This window comes from Stegodyphus dumicola, chromosome 3, assembly GCF_044657685.1.
Source record: "Stegodyphus dumicola isolate Sdum_Otavi_A_Nest chromosome 3, ASM4465768v1".
Classification (NCBI taxonomy): Eukaryota; Metazoa; Arthropoda; class Arachnida; order Araneae; family Eresidae; genus Stegodyphus; species Stegodyphus dumicola.
Genome location: NC_140770.1, coordinates 250515324 through 250534734, shown reverse-complemented (window position 1 = coordinate 250534734; position 19411 = coordinate 250515324).

Sequence of the window (19411 nt, the reverse complement as noted above, 5' to 3'; positions counted from 1 at the left end):
GGAGCTAACATGCCACATTTAACCCCCACAATTGTGTAAAGTTTTGACCCCAGATGGCAATTTTGCAATCGATGAGTCTTTCTCTTGGGAAAGAGATAAGTTCTGAAATAAAAATTTTAGCTAAACACAGACGAATGAAACTCGAGCTGAGTACATAAAGAATAAATGAAACTAATATACTTGTATTCAGTCCTAGCGCAGAATCAATAAACTCCCCATTCCTCCATGAACATAATACTGAATCCTAAACGACTTATAAATTAATCATGAAAAATTATTACATCATAAACTGTTATAATAATAAAGAAATTCTGTTATGTCACAGAGTATAAAAGGAGAAGACTGGTGCTGCCATCTAATGGCGTGGTACCCTCAGTGTGCGCGCCGGTATATATTATATACCGGTTTTAAAATCGTATAAATAATCTTCTGTTAATTATCATTTCTGACAAAAATGAAGTAAATATATAATATTCAGCATGTTTACGTCATATATTTGCAGGTTTTGAATCTTTTCTTTCCCTCCAATAGAATTTATCAATCTTCCAACATGATACCTTGCAAAGAGGTATATTAATTTCATAACTGCAAAATATTGAGCATTCATAAGGTGATGCTACCATTTAGAATTGAAAGGAAACACTAGAAACTTACGATTATAGCTTTTGGTGTAGAAAAATTAGCATTTTTTCGGAGGTTAAAAAATTGACAAACACCGGTGCCCTTCAAAGGGTTAAATGCTGGATCCCGATTCGACGGATTTGGTTGGGAAATTTTCCGCTCATGCACATCCAGACACTGAGATTAAAACGACCGGAACGTTCACGGCCTTCTAACGCAGAAGAAAAATAACGTTCGTCTTGATAACGCAGGACCTGTCGAGGCCTCCATACGCGAATAGGACCGTACCCGATCGAACTGAACACTTTCTCATCGGAAAATATAATCCGGGACCAATCGTCGACCGTCCATTCCGCACGCTGAGAAGCAAAGTCGTAGCGTCGTTGACGATGAATCTCCCGCAAATAATCTTTTCGGACGGGGATGCGCGACACTAATCCTTTTTCTTTTAATCGTCGACGAACCGTTTGAGCGGTGCAAGGCACTTGTAATCGACGACCAATATCCGTCGCGGGTAAAAAGGGATCACCCGTCGACATTTCAAAAATACGTTGATCCATTTCTTGGGTCGTGGCTCGAGGTCGGCCGGATTTGTGTTTGGTTTGATAGTTCTCCTCATTTTCCGAGGAGCGGGAGATCCAATATTGAACTGTGGAAGGAGCGACATTCAAGTGTCGAGCAATTTGACGAACCGTTTGCCCTCGTTCATAATACGAACGACGAATTTCCCGTCTTATTTCAATAGGTGTATACGGCATGATAAGAATAAGAATAATACAAGTAGGATCTTGGTTACCATGTTCCTTGATTTCATTTCAACGTGTCACGGTCCCGATAAAATCGTAGCAGGTGTCAATGGTCAATTGCAGTGCACGGAATGTGATCAAATTCAAGATGCGTATGCTTTTATTTTACGAGCGTCCTTTCCTGATGACAGTGATCCGTTCTTATCGGCTCGTCTAGCTCGAGAATATGCGAATTGGACGGGAGATTTGAACGTACCCTGCACATTTCCTCTCATAGGGATTCCTGGTATTTTACCGATCCGTAATGTTTCGGTCACGTTACGTATTTTATTAAACGGGATTCGATTATTACAATGCGTGAATGCCCCTTTTCGATCCCAGGCCGAACCTTTTGAATCGTATGAATCGCTCGAACGGTTCATGATCGAATACATGGACGAATACGCCCAGCATATTGAAAAAATCGCCAATGAAGAGAATCACTCCCAAGTCGATAAAGCGGCTCTGCACGCTCTTTTCACCAACATGAAATCGCTCATGGAAAATGTCCATCAAGACGAGGACCAACCTTTCAATTTCTTAAGTTATTATCACAAAGTCCTAGCTCCCTATGTAAAAATATGTGACGGCGACGATGCTTCGTTCCTTCTACCTCCTACTTCCAAGGATGTTGAAAAGGATCCCGCTTATCCATTATGTTTGGAAATGAAAGCCTCGAATCAAATTCGGGCTCGTTATTCTCCTTACACGACCCTATTTGATCTTGTGCACGTCATGATTTATTGCAATTTATGCCGGAACGAACTCAACGTGGTGGCGAATTTCGTGTTTGAGTTTGGAGTTCGCATTTGTCGTCACCCCTTCTTCTTCAAAGAATCGTTCTTGACCCAGCAATTGCGAAAACTGGTCACTTCTCAAATTACGTACCATCGGAATACAGAATTCTACTACCTCCTTCGAGAGATTCAACAAGGCGGCACGTGCGATGCCTTATCACTAGAATTTATTGAAAAAATGAGTCGAATCGAAACCTTTTTAGCGAAAGTGTTCCTAGGAAAAGCGGATGATCGAATAAAGCAGTTTGCGTTCAAACAAAATTTCCCCTACGTCCTGTTTGTTCCGAAAGAAGACGAAGAGACGACGAAAAAAGCCACCCAAATTGATGAGTACCTCGGATATCTTTTCGGGACCGGGTTTATTATTTCCAAGCTCAAAGGTAAAGGATTAGTGAAAGGTTCGATCGCGACGGGTAAGAAATTTTACCGTCTTGTACAGAAAGTGGCCTTGAAAATACGCGAATTTGAAAAATCCGACGAAGAAATTTTCTGGACGATGGAAATGGTGAAACTGTTCTTATGTTCCGACGGGTATATGGAAAAAGAATTGAGAATGTTACTCAATGTAGCGACGAAGGAATCTCAAGTTCCCTCTCGTCAAGAAATATGTCAAGGAGGAGGAGGAGGAAGAAGAAACGAAGACGGCGAAGAGATGGATATGTCATAATCAAGTAAATCATTAGGAAAAATGGCAGACGCAGAGGAAGAAATCTGTGGAATTTGCCTGAAGGCCTTCAAAGAAACGAAACGTCATAAAGTCTACAATCTCGATTGTGAGCATTCCTTTCATATTAAATGTATAAAGAAATGGATTCGAGAGTATGGTAAAAAGAAATGCCCGACCTGTCGGACTCGTATCAGCCAGGATGATATGCTCTATTTCACCAGCGGAACATTGCAAATGGAACATTTAAGAATAGATTCGGATGAAGAGGAGGAGGAGGAAGAACTAGAGGTGGAAGAACCGCCAAGGCAACGACGAAGACGAAGACCCGAAGAAGAATTAGTCGATCTGGGAGGCCATGGTCTCATTTTTTCAGGGCCTAGTACCAGTCAGAGACGAGACCCAGAAGACAGAGAAGAGAAGATTTAGTGGGAGATTATGCTTATATGGGATACACCTAGACAAAGTTCACCTACCTCAGATGATGAAGAACGGGAAGTCAATCCTTATTTTGGTCGACCGAATGCATTTTGGAGAGAAATGAGACGACAAAGACGAAGTAGAAGGAATTAGATAATTCTTAAAATAAAAATAAATACAGTACGCAAAAATGGAAAAGTAAGACTCACGACTGGTGTATAATATTTTGTTATCAACAGATCCATCTCCTATACATCGTTATATCAATAGATCTATTTCCAAATGGAAAAGTAAAACCGACCGACTGTTGAAAAATATTTCTCAAAAAAATTTGATAGTAAAAAAAAAAAAAAAAAAAAAAAACTTTTTGTTAATTTTTATCATGTCTTTTAGACATGATAAAAATTAACTGTACCTTCTTTTTTATTTTGAATCATGTCACCTTTTCTAAAAATAGATTTCTAAGAATGAATCATGCTTTTCTTGGAAATTTATACTTAGAAACATGTCTAGACAACATGTTGACATCATTCCAAACAAAAAGGAGGGTAGAGTGAATTTTTATCATGTCTAAGACATGATAAAAATTAACAAAAAGTTTTTTTTTTTTTTTTTTTTTTTTTTTTTTTTTAATACCACATTAGATTTTTTTGAGAAATATTTTCCACCAGTCGGTCGGTTTTACTTTCTTTTTTTTTGGAGATGTTGATAACGATATATAAGTCGATATATAAGTTTCACTCACTGGGTTCTGATTCATTCGTTTTCGCCTTTGCTTTCACGAGATATCGAGACCGCTTCAGCATTTCGAAGGAAGCTCCTTTGATGTTATACTGTTTCTTCAATCGTCGCTTTAGATTAAATAAATACTGGTAATGAGTTTTTCCAAATAGTTTGGATGGAGGAGCATTGAAAAGAAACTGGAATAACTTTATCTGATTTGGATCCTTATAGACTTCTAAAGATTTAGACGCAAACGCTTTTCGTTTCTCTGGATCATCGTTTAGATAGCCCAAGATGTGAATCATCCTCAATTCCGTTTCTAAAAGTAATAAGACTATCAGCGACAGTTCATCTGTTTCATAATTGGAGAGACAGTGATTACGGATTTGATTCATCTGCTCTGCTGTAAAAAGTTGGTGTTTTCGACGACGAGGTTTCTTGACCATCACCTCATCTGCAGAAGGTAAGAACCATTTTCGTCGAATAGCATTTAAAGCATTTGAAATATATTTCGCGGAACGTTGTTTTTGATCGATAAGATATTGGTGATATTCTTGAAGTGTTTCGGTATGATTTAGATCTTTATGCATTTGTAAACACCAAGTTTCATATTGATTTTCATAAATAGAGTAGACTAATTTACTAGTTTTTGAGGGAGACATGATGCTTCTTTTATTTTTGGTATAATGAAGAACTCTTACTTATTTATAATTTTTTAATAGGTTTTTGAATCAAAAAAAAATATGTATAATAAGAAGAAGAAACAGTAGAAACAAAATGGCCGAATGTTGTCCAATTTGCTTAGACGAACTCATCGCCGAAGATGTAGAAACCATTTCTACTTTAACGTGCCAACATCAGTTCCACACGAAATGTATTGACATTTGGAGAGAAAAAGCATTGACGTGTCCTGTCTGCCGAGAACCGTTTGAAGATGCCCTGCAGAAATTAATTTCTATGTTTCTCCCTTTGCGACGTTCTTTTTTATATGATGTAATTTACGATTATGAAAACCGCATCAGGTTTTCAGACGATGAGGCTGATTTAGATGATTTACTCATGTATGAATTATTGGGACCTTGGGAAACTTCTGAGGAGGAAACAGAATCAATCGAACCTGAGGAAGAAAACCAGAGTGAGGAAACTAATTGAGACTGGAAAAAGGAATCGAGACCATAGATGGGTTTGAGTAAATTAGCCGATGACGGATGTAGGGATTGGACTCGAACCGATGGAATGGATTGGGACTGATATTCATCCCATTTCTTTAATCCCATCCGAAGATTTAAAGCCAATGACTTTTTCATATATTCGGAAAGAAGGAATTGCCAGGTTTTGGGACGATACTTTCCAATAATCTCGAGAGCGTTTAACATGCTGAGATAGCATTCTTGAGCTGTACGACACAGTTTCAAATGAAAGACAACATCCATTTCATTCTCGACTTGCTTCCACCATCTCCCAGTTTGATATTTCCTTGGGTACAGCACTTCATTGTGTGGATATATTTCAGCCTCATCTTCGATCCACGGTTTCATGGTACTGGAAGGAAGGTCGTAGGGATCGCCTAAATGATAATTCAGTAACTGACAATTAGATAAATTGAGATGAAGATGGCTCGTGAAAACAATGAGACGATCGGCATAGGCTGGTTTGACCACCGAGTCTCCAAAATTCGGTTCGATCCAGATGAGAAGATCGCAATGCGTGCCGTCGCATTCATAAGACGGATCTAACCCGCTGACGAACCAATCGTTGGAATCGTCGAGAAGAATATGAACCGTTTTATGATGTCGAACAAAAAGGGTTTCCAAATGATAGGATAAGAGGGAAGGATGCCTTCCTAAATTACCTAATACAACGGTCACGGGTGCGTCTTGACATTTCTTGAAAAGATCTTGAATGGAACCCATGCTGGTTGTTCCGCATACTTGATTCCCGAGACGAGTCAGAAAAGATCCCATGCTTCTTATTCTTTATTTTTTTAACGCAGCTCGCATATATTCTTGATCTTTCTGGAATTCCGATTCAGGATAAGGTGGCTTTTGAAGACTGGCATTCACTTCATTATGAAATTGAAACCAGACGTGGGCAAAGTGTTCGCCTAAAAACCGTTCTTTATACGTTTTGAGTTTGGATAAGTAATGATACACACAAATCCCGCATCGGAGAGTTCGATATAAAGATTCTGTCACAAAGTCTCTCCAAAGAGTTTTTGCGAGACGAATATCCTCGTCCTGCTCGTCCTGAACTGAAAACGCTTCGGCCATCCAATGTAAAAGCCGCCAGTAATAAGGACCAAAGACCAACGTGTTGTGGTAATTGATGTGATGAAAATAATCTTCGGCTGAAAAAGGTTGTGGGGATACGGAAATGCCGATCCGGGTCATCAAGTCTCGAATCGCCTGACTTTTCCCCTGGAGTAATTCAATCACCGCTTCGTCTAAAAAGAAAAAGTATTCGCTCTTCCATCGAATACGGTACAGGAGCGTTAAGACGCAGTACGTAGTCAATTTAAAGAGTTGAATCCAACTGTATTCGCCAAGCTCCAGGTCGTAGAAACGTCCGTCCCCATTTATCTTGGTTCATTAAATTGGCCATGAATAATAAATAGGTGACGACGACTTCATCTAATCGTTGTTGGGGCTCTTCTTCTCGGAAAGCGGTCGTAAAGTGGGTGACGTCAATACCCGGAGGAGGAGGTGGAGAAGAAGGGGTTTTGAAGTGTAAAAGTTCGTGAATTTTATGAGCCACGAACGGTGAAACACGAGCCTGGCTTTCTTGGAGTTCGTTCGAAACGATCGGTTCATCTTCTAAATAAGTTCGTTTTAAACGTTTAAAGGTTTGAGCATCCATTCTCTTTACTTAAACCACCATTGACGAAAACGGCAATACCAATCTCCCACGTCTTTATTTTGCACCAAACTGCCGAGCAATTCCCCGAAAGTTGTAAAAATCGTCAGCTTGCGAATGTATCCAAAAGCCAGAAAGAGAAAAATGAGTCCGTTGATGAGGAGGAAAAGGAGAAAGAACCAGCTTTGTGTTAAAATGAGACAAAACAGGATCACGAAGGACGTATAGGCTCCAGCGACTAAAAGCGTTCCTAATGTTAAGGAATCCATTTGTTTTGTTTTCTTCTTCTTCTCTATTCTTGACCTAATGTCTCGTAATAAAGGGTCCGATACGTAATATTCTGGTAAGCATTATAAACGGGATGGTGGATAAAGAGAAATAATAAAATCCATAAGAGGATCGATACCATATTTTTGTTTTCTTTGTTCTGAGTCAGAAGAGAAGAGATAATAATAAAGTAACTCATATTAATTAAAAAAAATGGTTCGAAGGGATAAATCCAAATCTGATAAAGCGGAACGAAAATTGCTTCGAATGGAAGCAGCTCCTCCTAATCATGTAGGAGACCCAGTCGTTGACAACCCCCTTAACAATCACCCTCCAAGCAATCCATCTAACCATCCTCCTCCAATCCATGACAATCCTCCTAATAATGATAATGTAGGCAATATTCCCATGGACGTGGATGAGGAAATAATTCGTCGGCATAGGCGAGATCTCCTCAATTACGAAGAATACTACCCCGATCGAATGAAATCAGATAAGCGCTATGCCAAATTGGCTGACGGAAATGAGATTTATGCTAAGAATCGACAAGGAGATGAATTTTATATGCTGGATCCCGATGGAAATATTGTGTTTGCAAAACAAATCTCTCCCATCACCGGTAAAATAACCCTTGTCTATGCCGTCGATCATCTGAACCGTTCTATTTTACCCGTCGACGCCCAAAACCGTCCCGTGTATGGATTTGATAGTGATGGGGAACCCATGTTTCCCATGGAAAAGGGAAAAATGGTGTATCTGTACTACGGAGGAAAAGAATGGTATCCGGAAAATCCTCAGACCAAAGAACAGATCTATGCTTTAGACGAGCACCATCGACCCTATTTTGCCAAAGACGAGCATCAAAAGCCTTACTATGCTCGAAAACTCGATGTCAATCAATTCCCTATCGAATATGCCCCTCTCGATTCCAACGGTCAACGGATCTATATTCCCTTAGAGAACAATAAATTCCAATACCCGTTTAATCTCGTCACAAAACGACCGCTGTTTGAACTCTCTCCGGATCAGGACGAAATGTATTTCCGAAACAATACGCTAGGTGAATATTATCCCGTCAACGAATTCAACGATGAAATTTACGCTCGAGATCGTTTGCACAATGAAATGCCGGCTAGGAACATCGATGGAACCCCTTATTACGCTAAGAGAGCGAGTGGGGACGAATACTACCCCAAGCAACTCAACGGTCTCGAAACGTATATTCGAATTGGAAATAGGGACGAACCGGCCTTAGATGCTTTAGGAGGAGGCATTTATGCGAAAGATGAAAACTTGGACGAATATTATCCGAGAATTTACCACGACGACAATGACGAATAAAGCAAAACGATTACCAAAGGATCTTCGATGGCAAAAGATGAGTATTATGCAGTCGACAATCTTGGAAATCAACGATATAGAAAGGATCGAAGGGAATTTGAAACATATATTACCACTGACGATCCCAGTCTACTGTATGCCCTAGACAAATATAAAGTTCCCCATTATGCTAAAAAACCCGTGTATATCGGTGGAGAAAAAAAATTTGAGGAGTATTATGGAAAAATCAATAACTTGCCCGTCTTTCTAAAGTACCAGGGTCGAGAAATTTATGCCAAAGAGCATTCCGGGGCCGAGATGTATCCCAAAGATTTGTTTGGGAACGACATGATTGCTCGAGATGCCGACGGGCGGTATTATTATGCTAAAGATGAGACAGGAAATGAAAAATATCCCTTGTTCGCCGACGATACGGAACACAAGCCCGAATACATGTCTTACGCCCTCGATAAAAACGGTATTCCGTTCTATCCTATCAATTCTCAGGGTAAACCCATCTATCCTAAAAATGCTACAGGCGATGAATTTTATCAAATCCTTCACCCTTTCACTCAGCAAGTCATCTTTGGAAGAGATACCGATCAGAACCAAGTGTATGCGCGGAAAGCGGATGGAGGCGAAATTTACCCGGACAGCGGTCAATTCGCCATGACGAGGCTGAAAGAATTCTTTTATGCTCATGATAAGAACGGGGTCATTATTTACCCGGTCGATCAACACGGCAACGAACGATATTTAGTGACGGACAAAGGATCGTACGATCAATTGATGAAAGATCCGGCCGTGAAACGATACGCCAAAGATGCAGACAATAATGAAATCTATCCGGAAATTATTCATGCCGATAAGCGCATTACCCAAAAACCTTTAGGAAACCGGTACGCTCAAAATAAATTGGGTGAATATTACTACCCGGTCGATCGATACAATAACGAGTACATTGTCCAGTTCAAGAAAGTGAGTGAGGAACAAATCTTTGCGAGTGGATACCCCATCACGTGTGATCAAATCATCATTGTTCCCAATTTAAATGACAAGCCCTGGACGCCTGCGTTTATACGAGACCCTAGAATTGAACCCGAAAATTTGATAGGCTACTTGTACCGATCGCATTCGAAACCGATGGATTATTTGACCAATTTGAGATCTAAACGCGCTTCTCGACACGGATTCCAACCCTATAAAGTTATATATAATAACTCGGAGGGTAAAGTGGTCGAGAAAGTGGAAAGCGGTCTTCCAGGACAGGAAGATCCAGTGGAAGAGGAAGAGAAAAAGAAGAAAATATATGCCAACCCGATACAGTCTGACGAAAATAATCATCAATCCACCACCAACTGGACAAAAATCATTCTTTCTATGATAGGTATCTTGGCCATACTTGCGTTCCTAATCTGCATTAATATACTGTTTAAAAACTAAAGTCGTGAGAGAAAGAAAAATATCTGAAACAATCCATTCTTAAAAAGATTAGGATGTCTTGTCTTAACTATCTACTCTTTTTGTCTAGGAATGATGTCTCACCCTTTCGAAAATTAGACCATGACTCACCTTTTCTAAAAATAAAATTCCAAGAAATAAATGAGTCATGGTGTATTTTTAGAAACATGGTGAGACATCATTGAAAACACAAGGGGATAGTTAATTTTTATCATGTCTAGAAGACATGATAAAAATTAACAAAAAGTTTTTTTTTTTTTTTTTTTTTTTTTTTTTTTTTTTTTTTCATTACAGAATTTTTTCTTAGCTCTGAGAAATTTTTTCCAGCCGACTGGATTCACAAGTCATCACCATTTTTTAAAGAATGGATTGTTTCAGATATTTTTCTTTCTATTTAAGCATTTCGAGTTTTGCTTCAAATGTGTACGTGCTGTTGAAGAGGGACCCACCTAGATCCTAGTTGACTCATTCATGGGGAAGGAAAAAAAAGTATTCTATAACGTGTTGGATAATGTTGGAGGTAAGTCTCTTTCTTTTTCATTTTTTTCTAAAGATTTATGAATGACAAACGGAAAGGTTTCTTTCTTGTACTCTTGAAGGCGATGAAAATAAAACAAAGCTTCTTGGAAAGCACAATATTTGGTCCGACCTATATGTTTCGGACAAAACGATGAATATTCATAGTTCATTGGTATGGGCGTGGTATGAAACGCCTCCTTGTTCTTGGAGACGAAATTGAAATAAATAGGACGGGCCAGTATCTGGTACAAAACATTAATTTTCCAATAATGAGGGCAGTAAATGTTTTTATATCCTGCCGTTAGAGCTACGAGAAACGGTTTTAATTGATCGTACGGCAAATGACCCTCATTCCATGAAAAGCCATGCGTTATATCCGCTAACGGTAAATGAACACTCGATACACTTTGTTTGGCGGAATAGGATAATTCAGACCACGGTATGGGTGGTTCCACGTAGATAATGCCTTGGGAACGATCATGGGTGATATAAGCCACTTCTTTAATAATATAGTCGGAAAAGTCATCATTATAAGAAAGATTGAGTTCTTTGGCGAGAGGATCACCATTCAATTCGAAACCTTCGAAATTGAGAACGATATAGGATTCCATGTTTTATTTTTATCGGTCATCTTGTTTCAGGAGAACATTGAATCTAAAATCCTCTACGGTTATCACATGAAAATCTCTCAATTTGCCTTTTAGATAGGTGGCTCCAACTAAGTGGATGGATTGAGTTCCATATTTTTTCTTTAATTGTTGGAAACAAATCCGCTCTGATACTTGTACTGCAATAGGTCCTAGACGTATCTTATCCTTGCGAGTGAACAGAGTTATATATTCTATACCCACTCGATGTTGACGAAACTTTTGTAGAAATTGTATTACTGGACCAAGATTGAAGACCCAAGGTCGATTTTAAATCTCTTTCCAAATTAAACGTGGCAGTATGGGAAATAAGAACAATATATCGAAAGGAGGGACCTATTTGTCGATTGAACCGTTCGGTGATTCGCCATGGAAGAAAATTTGAATGATTAATTTTTTTTTTCAATTTAATTTAATTTTTTTTTCTTCTTCTTCGGTTCGAAGGATTAAACAAGCATGGCAGAGTATTATGATATTTCTGTTTTGAAAACTATTCAATTACCGATTGATCGACTCATCCGATTCGTGATTGGGCAAAATCCTCAACTTGAAAACTATCAAGCGACGTACCGGTTTCTGAATTTATTTTTTGAGATTACGCCTCGACTCGTTCGAGATTTTCAATTACAGGCCGTTGCTCATATCCGTCACGTGTTAGATAATATGTCGCAATATGGACACCTATATCTTTTAATCGATCAGCAGCCCCTGTTTAATGCCCTGGAATGGAATGATGAAGAATTTATTTTATCGAATGAAGAAGTCTTAGACCCTATTCGCAAAATGGCCAGTCAGTTTTTTCCTAAAGATTCTACTCATTAACATGTCACTTGCATCTATCTCTTATATTTTTACGCACTACTCGCGAATCCGAAATATACTTGGATCACAATGGATTATTTAATGCACGGCAATAAATATCATCAATATTTATTAGCTAAACATTCTCACGAAGAAAAGTAAAAATAAAATCATTAGACGAAAAATTTATTTTTGAAAAGATAAAGCAATATAATGGAATTTTATCCGAATCGATATGGTAGCGAATATTACAAATATCGAAAAAAAGATCCAGTCTTTGTGAAAAGTGAATATGGTCATGAAAGGTATGCCATTCACTCCCAAAAGGGGGAAATCTATCCCGACAAAGGTGATCCTTTCGCTAAAACCCGAGACGGCCTTCCATATTATGCCAAAGATCGGAAAGGAAATGAAAAATATCCTCTACAACGTAAAAAATCCCTCGTTATTCAAATTCAAAACGAATTCGTTCTGACCAAATACGCGGACGGAAAAGAACGATACCCGGTGGATTTCCGAGGGAACGAATATTATTTAGTGAAAAATGAAGATTTTTCACTAATACGTCCTTGAGTACGTCCTGAAAGATGCCCAAGGTGAAATCTACTTTGCTAAAACATGTAGTGGAAAAGTCCTCATTCCCTGGAATTATTTTGAACAGTACAAGTATCTTCTCTCAGAACATTATAAACGCACATGCGATGCTGCAGGAAACTGCGTTTATCAATCCACGGTACCCGTTGAAGAAATTCTTAAAAAGTTGTTTCCATGCCTCTGTTTGTGCTTAGCTGAAATACCTACAATGGCTTTTATTCTAGCAGCTACGTTAATGTCAATACCAGGACTGTAAGAACAACGTTCTTATATATAGTCAGTGAGAAGAGAAAGAATGACTCGAAGCTGGCTGGGAAAAAAAATCTATTTAAAAAAAAAAAAAAAAAAAAATCCCCTTTTTCTTCCGAAATTGATGTCTTCAATTTTCGAAAAATTGAAGACATCAATTTTCAGACTAAAAGGGGGTATTTTTTTTTTTTTTTTTTTTTTTTTTTTTTTTTTAATCTTTAGAATTTTTTCTCAGCTGTTAGAAATTTTTCCAACCCGACTCGATCGACCGGACATCACCATGTTTTAAGAATGGACTCTCACTTATATATTTCAGCATTGCGAGTTTCACTTCACATGATTCTGTGTTTTTGAAGAAGAAACATCTTGAAATCTGGCTTTCTTCAGTCAACTTTTGTTTTTTCCAAGTCATTACACAATGAAATGTTGGGAACCTACCTCATGCATATGTAAAAAGGTTAGTAATTCTTGTCTTTTTTCAGATTTTTGATGATAACATTATCGTAATAAATAACTTGTCTTTTATGCTGAGGCAGATCAATGGGTTCATCGTCCACTTTTAAATGTTTCGTGGTTGAGTGTTCTCCCTCTTCGTCGTCATGCTTTCGTTTGAGAGACGAATTCAATTCGGCATTTTCAAACTGAAGGGGTTCTACTATATCCAAAGACGAGGAAATATTATTTTCGGCTGAAAAGGGACTGAAATCCATTTCGGTCCGTTTCAAATGTCCAAATTCATCATTGAAACGCATAATGAGTTCCGTTTCGTGGATGGAGGTGTCGCGCATCGTTTTCAAAAATTGTCGAATGGCCGATTTCAGTTCGTTAAAGGTCGTAACAGAACCGGGAATGATTTGTACATCGGCATACTGTTTGAATTGTTTAAAAATATCGGTCGAAGATAAAAATTCTTTTTTGAATTCTACTAATATTTCAGGTTCGGAACGGTAACGGATCATGCCGTCCTCCATGTTAATATTGTGGGCCAGATGCAGATAAATCATTAAAAAGAAACCTTTATAGGAATCTTCGACGATAGAATCTTTGGTTTCGAGTAAATATTGATCTTGCATCACTTGTTCTGAGGTGAGGGATGGAGCATTTTTCGTAAACACGGCGTCAAAAGGAATTGCTACCACGCGATCATTAAACGCCTCTGTGGCCGTACACACTGGGAACGTATTGGTAGAAGCCATGAGTTTGGCACTGGGAATCGCTCCTACATTTTGCTCGTACAAATTCCGAAAACTGGTGGTCGAATTACCCGTGATCTCTTTCACGAAGTTTTCGTTTAATTTTCCCGACATTTCTTCAACAGTCACTACCCGACAACAAAATAACGAAGAGGCCAGTTCGGGTTGGGCTGATAGTCCTTGACCACTCGTCGTTTGTAAATTGACGGCTCGAATACCATGACTATAGCCTCCAAAGACCTTCGAGATCATTTGAAAGAATTTACTTTTTCCATTGCGCGTGTTGCCTTTCAAAATAAAAAATTTGCGACCGTAATTGGTCGCAATGAGAAGACTGGCCAGGACATCTAAAAGGTACATGAACAGATCGTATTCGAAACACGTATATTTACACATGTGCACATAAAAATGAAGCATGCTTTGAATGAGCGGGTTGGTTTCTAGTTTGTCATGAAACTCGCGCACTTTTTCCCGCAGCGTATCCAGTAAATCGTCCGTGAGGTCGAGAAAACAGCTTTTCAGGTATTGTAGAAAAAATTTCCGGTCGGTTAATAAACGATAGATGGCTATCACATCCGGATCGTGACGAAATTGTATCAACTCGTGTCGACTAAAATTGATGCCCAGACGTCGATCCGATAGGTAAAATTCCGGAACCGTCCCTCCTACATGACCCGTCAAGAGATTCAGAACCCCATCGTGGGTTCGAATATGCCATTTATGTCGATCCATTTGAATGATTTTACGATCAATGTTGGTTCGACTCAGAATGGACGAGACCACATAATTAATGTTGACCTGTTTCATAATGTCTGTGAAAGGACACATGTTTTTAGTTTTATCGGCAAACTGATTCCGAGCATAGGCCTGAATGGAGGACCAGATGGCATTCATCAGGTTTAAAATTTCTATCTGGTGGGGCACTTCTTGCCAGTACTCGTGGATATTATTCCACATATAGCGTTGAGGTTTCTTACAGGAATTGTGCATGGTAATGACGAGAATCGGAAAATATCGCTCTTGAATTCGATGAATTTGTTCCACGAGCTGATCTCCAGACAACGAATATAAAATAACGCCTTTCATGGTTTTGATAATAGCTTCCAGTTTATCTTTAAATTTGTAAATTTTAGGATTGAGATTCGAACCACAAAAGAGGATCGTGTCGAGAGTAAAATCTTGGGAAATGATATCTATAATTTTACTGTTGATTTTTTCCACAGAATCTATGAGTTCGTGAGATTCTAATATCGTACGCAAATGGGATGCGAGTGTATGGGAGGACATTCGTAAATGTTGACACAAGGCACAAAAGACAGGTAAAAAATAGTAACCTTGATTGTACTGCATAATCGTACGAAGGGGATTGGGATCGGAATGCAAACTAGGATTGTCTAACTTGAGAGCTTGATTCACCGTCTGGAATACATCGTTTTCGATGACGATAGAATTTTGACTTTCCCGGTACCATCGTTTTAGAGCCCGGTTATTCGATTCAAAGTCTGAAATCACAAACCCGTTAAACTTGATAAAGTAAAACGTTTTTAACCAATGATGACCTTCGGTTCCAAAATCCTTCCCTTTGTAAATATACATCGGGGTTTTTAGTTTATACACAAATGTAGCCACTTTTTCATCGTCGGGTCCAGCTTCCTCATCTTTGCTAATAAGCGTGGGATACGATACTCGATACAAAGGATCGTACAGTGTCACCACAGGCATCATATATTCATAAAGTTGTTTTTGAATATCCATTGGCTGGAGGTGGAGCAGTTTACGAAAAAAGGAATTGGTATTATCCTTGCGACGTTTAAATTTTGATTGAATGCCTAACAATCGCATGCTGAAAGCATTGGGATTGGTCAAATCTAAACGCCAGGTGGTTTGTTCGTCTACATAAATAATCAGCATGGGTTCGTATTTATTCGTATAGGGCTTGGACGAATTCACAAGCGTCGCATTCGCTAAAACGTCCAACTGGAAAATAAATTCAGATGTTTCGTGATAGAACCGGGGTTGAAGTTGGCTGCAGAATTGAATATAATCATCATGAGCGATCGAAATTTCCGGCAAATGGACATGAATACCACCTCCTGGACGAACAGCCACAATAAAAGTAAAATGCTTAAGGGATAAAAAGTAAAATTTTAAGGTTGAGAAAATAACAGAATCTACATAATCGTAGAGCATAGATGAAGGAAGGGATGCATCGCATTCGGTTTTAATATCAATATCTAGGATAAGGGAATGATGGGTCGTCGAGCAAAGATCCATCGTTAAAAAAAGATTTTCGGCAGACGTTCGAGTATAAAATCGAGAAAATTGTGCGTAGTCTTTTCGGTTACAGTAAAAGATTCCTCCCGACATCTGGTAGAAAATGTAAGCATCGTTGGGCGCATCTCCAACCGAATTAATCCTTGTTAAATAATGGAGGCTCTGCGACATGATTATATATCTTTAACTTGATTAATATTTCTTAAAAAAATACAAGCAATGCTTTGTAAGTAAATATCCTATAAAATCTCCACGTGCTCCTCTAAAGAATAAATAAACTGAGCACTTTTACCTTCATAAAGTCTGTTCCTATATAATGTTGAATTCACGGCACAGAATGATTTAAAGTGAAATTCGTTTCGCACGTCTTAAATAGATAAACCAGAGTTCTTTCTAGCCAGAACTCAGAAAAAAATTCTAAAGTAGATATTTAAAAAAAACAAAAACAAAAACAAAAAAAAAAAAAAAAAAAACTTTTTGTTAATTTTTATCATGTCTTTAGACATGATAAAAATTAACTACCTTCCCCTTTTGTCTGGGAATGTTGTCTCACACTTTCGGAAAATAGAACATGACTCATCTTTTCTAAAAATAGAACTCCAATAAAAGAATGGGTCAAGGTATATTTTTTAGAGAGTGAGACATCCTTCCCTGACAAAAAGAGGGGACAGTTAATTTTTATCATGTCTAAAAGACATGATAAAAATTAACAAAAAGTTTTTTTTTTTTTTTTTTTTTTTTTTTTTTTTTATATACATTTCAGATTATCTGAGAAATTTTTCCCAGCCAGCTTTTACTTTTCTAGACATAAACGTCCTTGTTTATGTCCTTGAATGACGTCATCTCTCATGTATATATAAAGCGTGTAAGTTGGCTCTGTAGACTTATTCCTTTCGAGGAAGAAGGCGAGATAAAGTAAGCTCTGTCATGGATAATGAAAAGTACTACAATGTTTCGGATTATGTGGAAGCGTATGGAAATGTCTATAGACAATATTATTTTATAGCTGTTCGTTTCAAACTACCCATCTTCCATGTCGATACTTTGAAACATTTTAGCCCGGGTCTCGTTCGAGCACCTTGCATTCTCGTGGTCAGTGAAAATCGACTCATTTTCCAAGGAGAAAATTTAGACAAAGACTATCCGTTTCCTCGTGGGTCTTTAGTCTTTTGCGTGCATGGAACAAAAGAGGATCCTCGTTGGATTAACGTCTCTAGAGATACGACCGATCAGTTTTTACAAAGTTTATTTCCCTCTCGAGATTTTATCAAGGTCTCCTATGAAAATAATACCTTATTTGTTTGTTCGACCATCAATCCGTTTTCCTTGTTCTGGAAAGTACTTCCTCGCAATATGGCTTTTCGCGCCTTAAGCAATCTGACGATGACCTACATAAAAAGAGAACCTTTCCAGTTAGAGCATTGCATGCGCCTCCGATTTTTCAAACGAAATACGCACGTCTGGGAATCGTGGTCCAACTGGTATCACTATTTACATCCCATGCTCATCCTCCACTTCATACATTTAACGGGACAAGCTGCGAGTGCTCAATTGGCTGCCAAACTGCATAAATTGTGGAAACGCTCACTTCCACCTTACCTGCATACGGATTCTATTCCATCGGACTTTTATACTTGTGAAATTACTTTTGATGACACGAAATTAACCGGTGCTTGGTTTGTCGTTTTGAATATGTGTTTAGTGATGTATGTTTCCCCCATGATTGCGTCATTCCATCATGAAACGTTCCTCGACGTGAATCGTGAACAATGTAATTATTGGCTACCGTTTTACCGAAATAATGAATTATGGACCCGAGAAGGATTTAAAATATACGTTTCCCACTTTAGAAAGAATCGTCGCTACTTGAAAGAAGTCATGATTTGGTTATCGTCCCGCTCCGAAGAAAAATATCAATATATGTTGCTCGATTTGAACAAAGTAGCCTACCTTTTAATGATTTAAAAAAAGCAAAAAGAAAAGAATGTTACGAGAACTGGTTCGATGTCTTATTCAATACCAGTCCGACCCCACTTTTATATCTTTAAATGTTGTCGATGGTCTCAAACAAAATCTTCGAGACGACGTGATCGATGCTTTTCTCCTGAGTCGACCTTTACTCCATCTCTATCCTCAACTGTATAAAAAGAGTTCGAGCATCATCGATTTCGGGCTTGCATTTGGAAGAGATTGTTCCGATGGAATCGCAGGACCTGGAAAAGAAAATCGCTTCTTTGGAAACTCAATTGGAGGTAGATCGGAAAGCTTTCGAGAAACAAATCGAGACGCTCCAACAAGAGCACCGGAACGAAATGCGTTATTTTCTAGCGGAAAAAGAACAATATGTGAATACCGCTCGATTCGGAAAAGAGCATTCAGTCGTGGATTTGCAACGACAATTGGAACACCTTACATGGGAGAAAGAAACCCTGCAGACTGAGTTGGAGCAGCTGAAACGGAATCACGAAACCTTACAAACTCATTGGGAGCAATTGAAACGAGATCACGAAACCTTACAGACACAAATTCGAACGCATGAGTCTGAAAAAATACAATGGCAGAGGCAAATAGTAGAACAACAACAACAACAACAATTGAATCATAATAATAATATCGAGTTTCCAAACCGTTTGATGAACGAATGGCAAATGCTCCACCAACGCTACGAAACGGGACTTGAAGAATGGATGCAACGAACGGAAAGTTTAATCCGCCCTTTGCAAATGGCTTTACAAGAAACGATCGAGCAACTGAAACTTCCTCCTTCTTCTACGACTACGGTCATTGAAACTTTACCGCTCGAATCGCCTCCTTCTCAGCAGCTCATGATCGAGTCGTCGCGATCTAAATTAGAGCAATTACAAGAAACCCTCGACCAGTTTTTAACATCATATCAATCGGAACAAAAACAGCACGTCCAGCAATTGAACGAGGGACTGAAAGGACAATTGACCCTTTGTCAAAACGAAAAACGGATATTGGAAAAGCAGTTGGAGCAGGGTCAGAAAGAACGAACCGACCTCCTGCAAAAATGGAAAATCGAGTCCGAAACACATTTCCAGGAGGGTATTCAACGCGTTCTTGACACGCTGCAAAAGAAAAATCCTCATATCGAGACGATTCTTCGAGACGAAATGGCTAAACAAATGAAGGAGTTCCACGAAACGCAGTTTATGACGTTTTTACAGACGATCCTTCCCCCCTCATTTTGGAAACCTTTAGG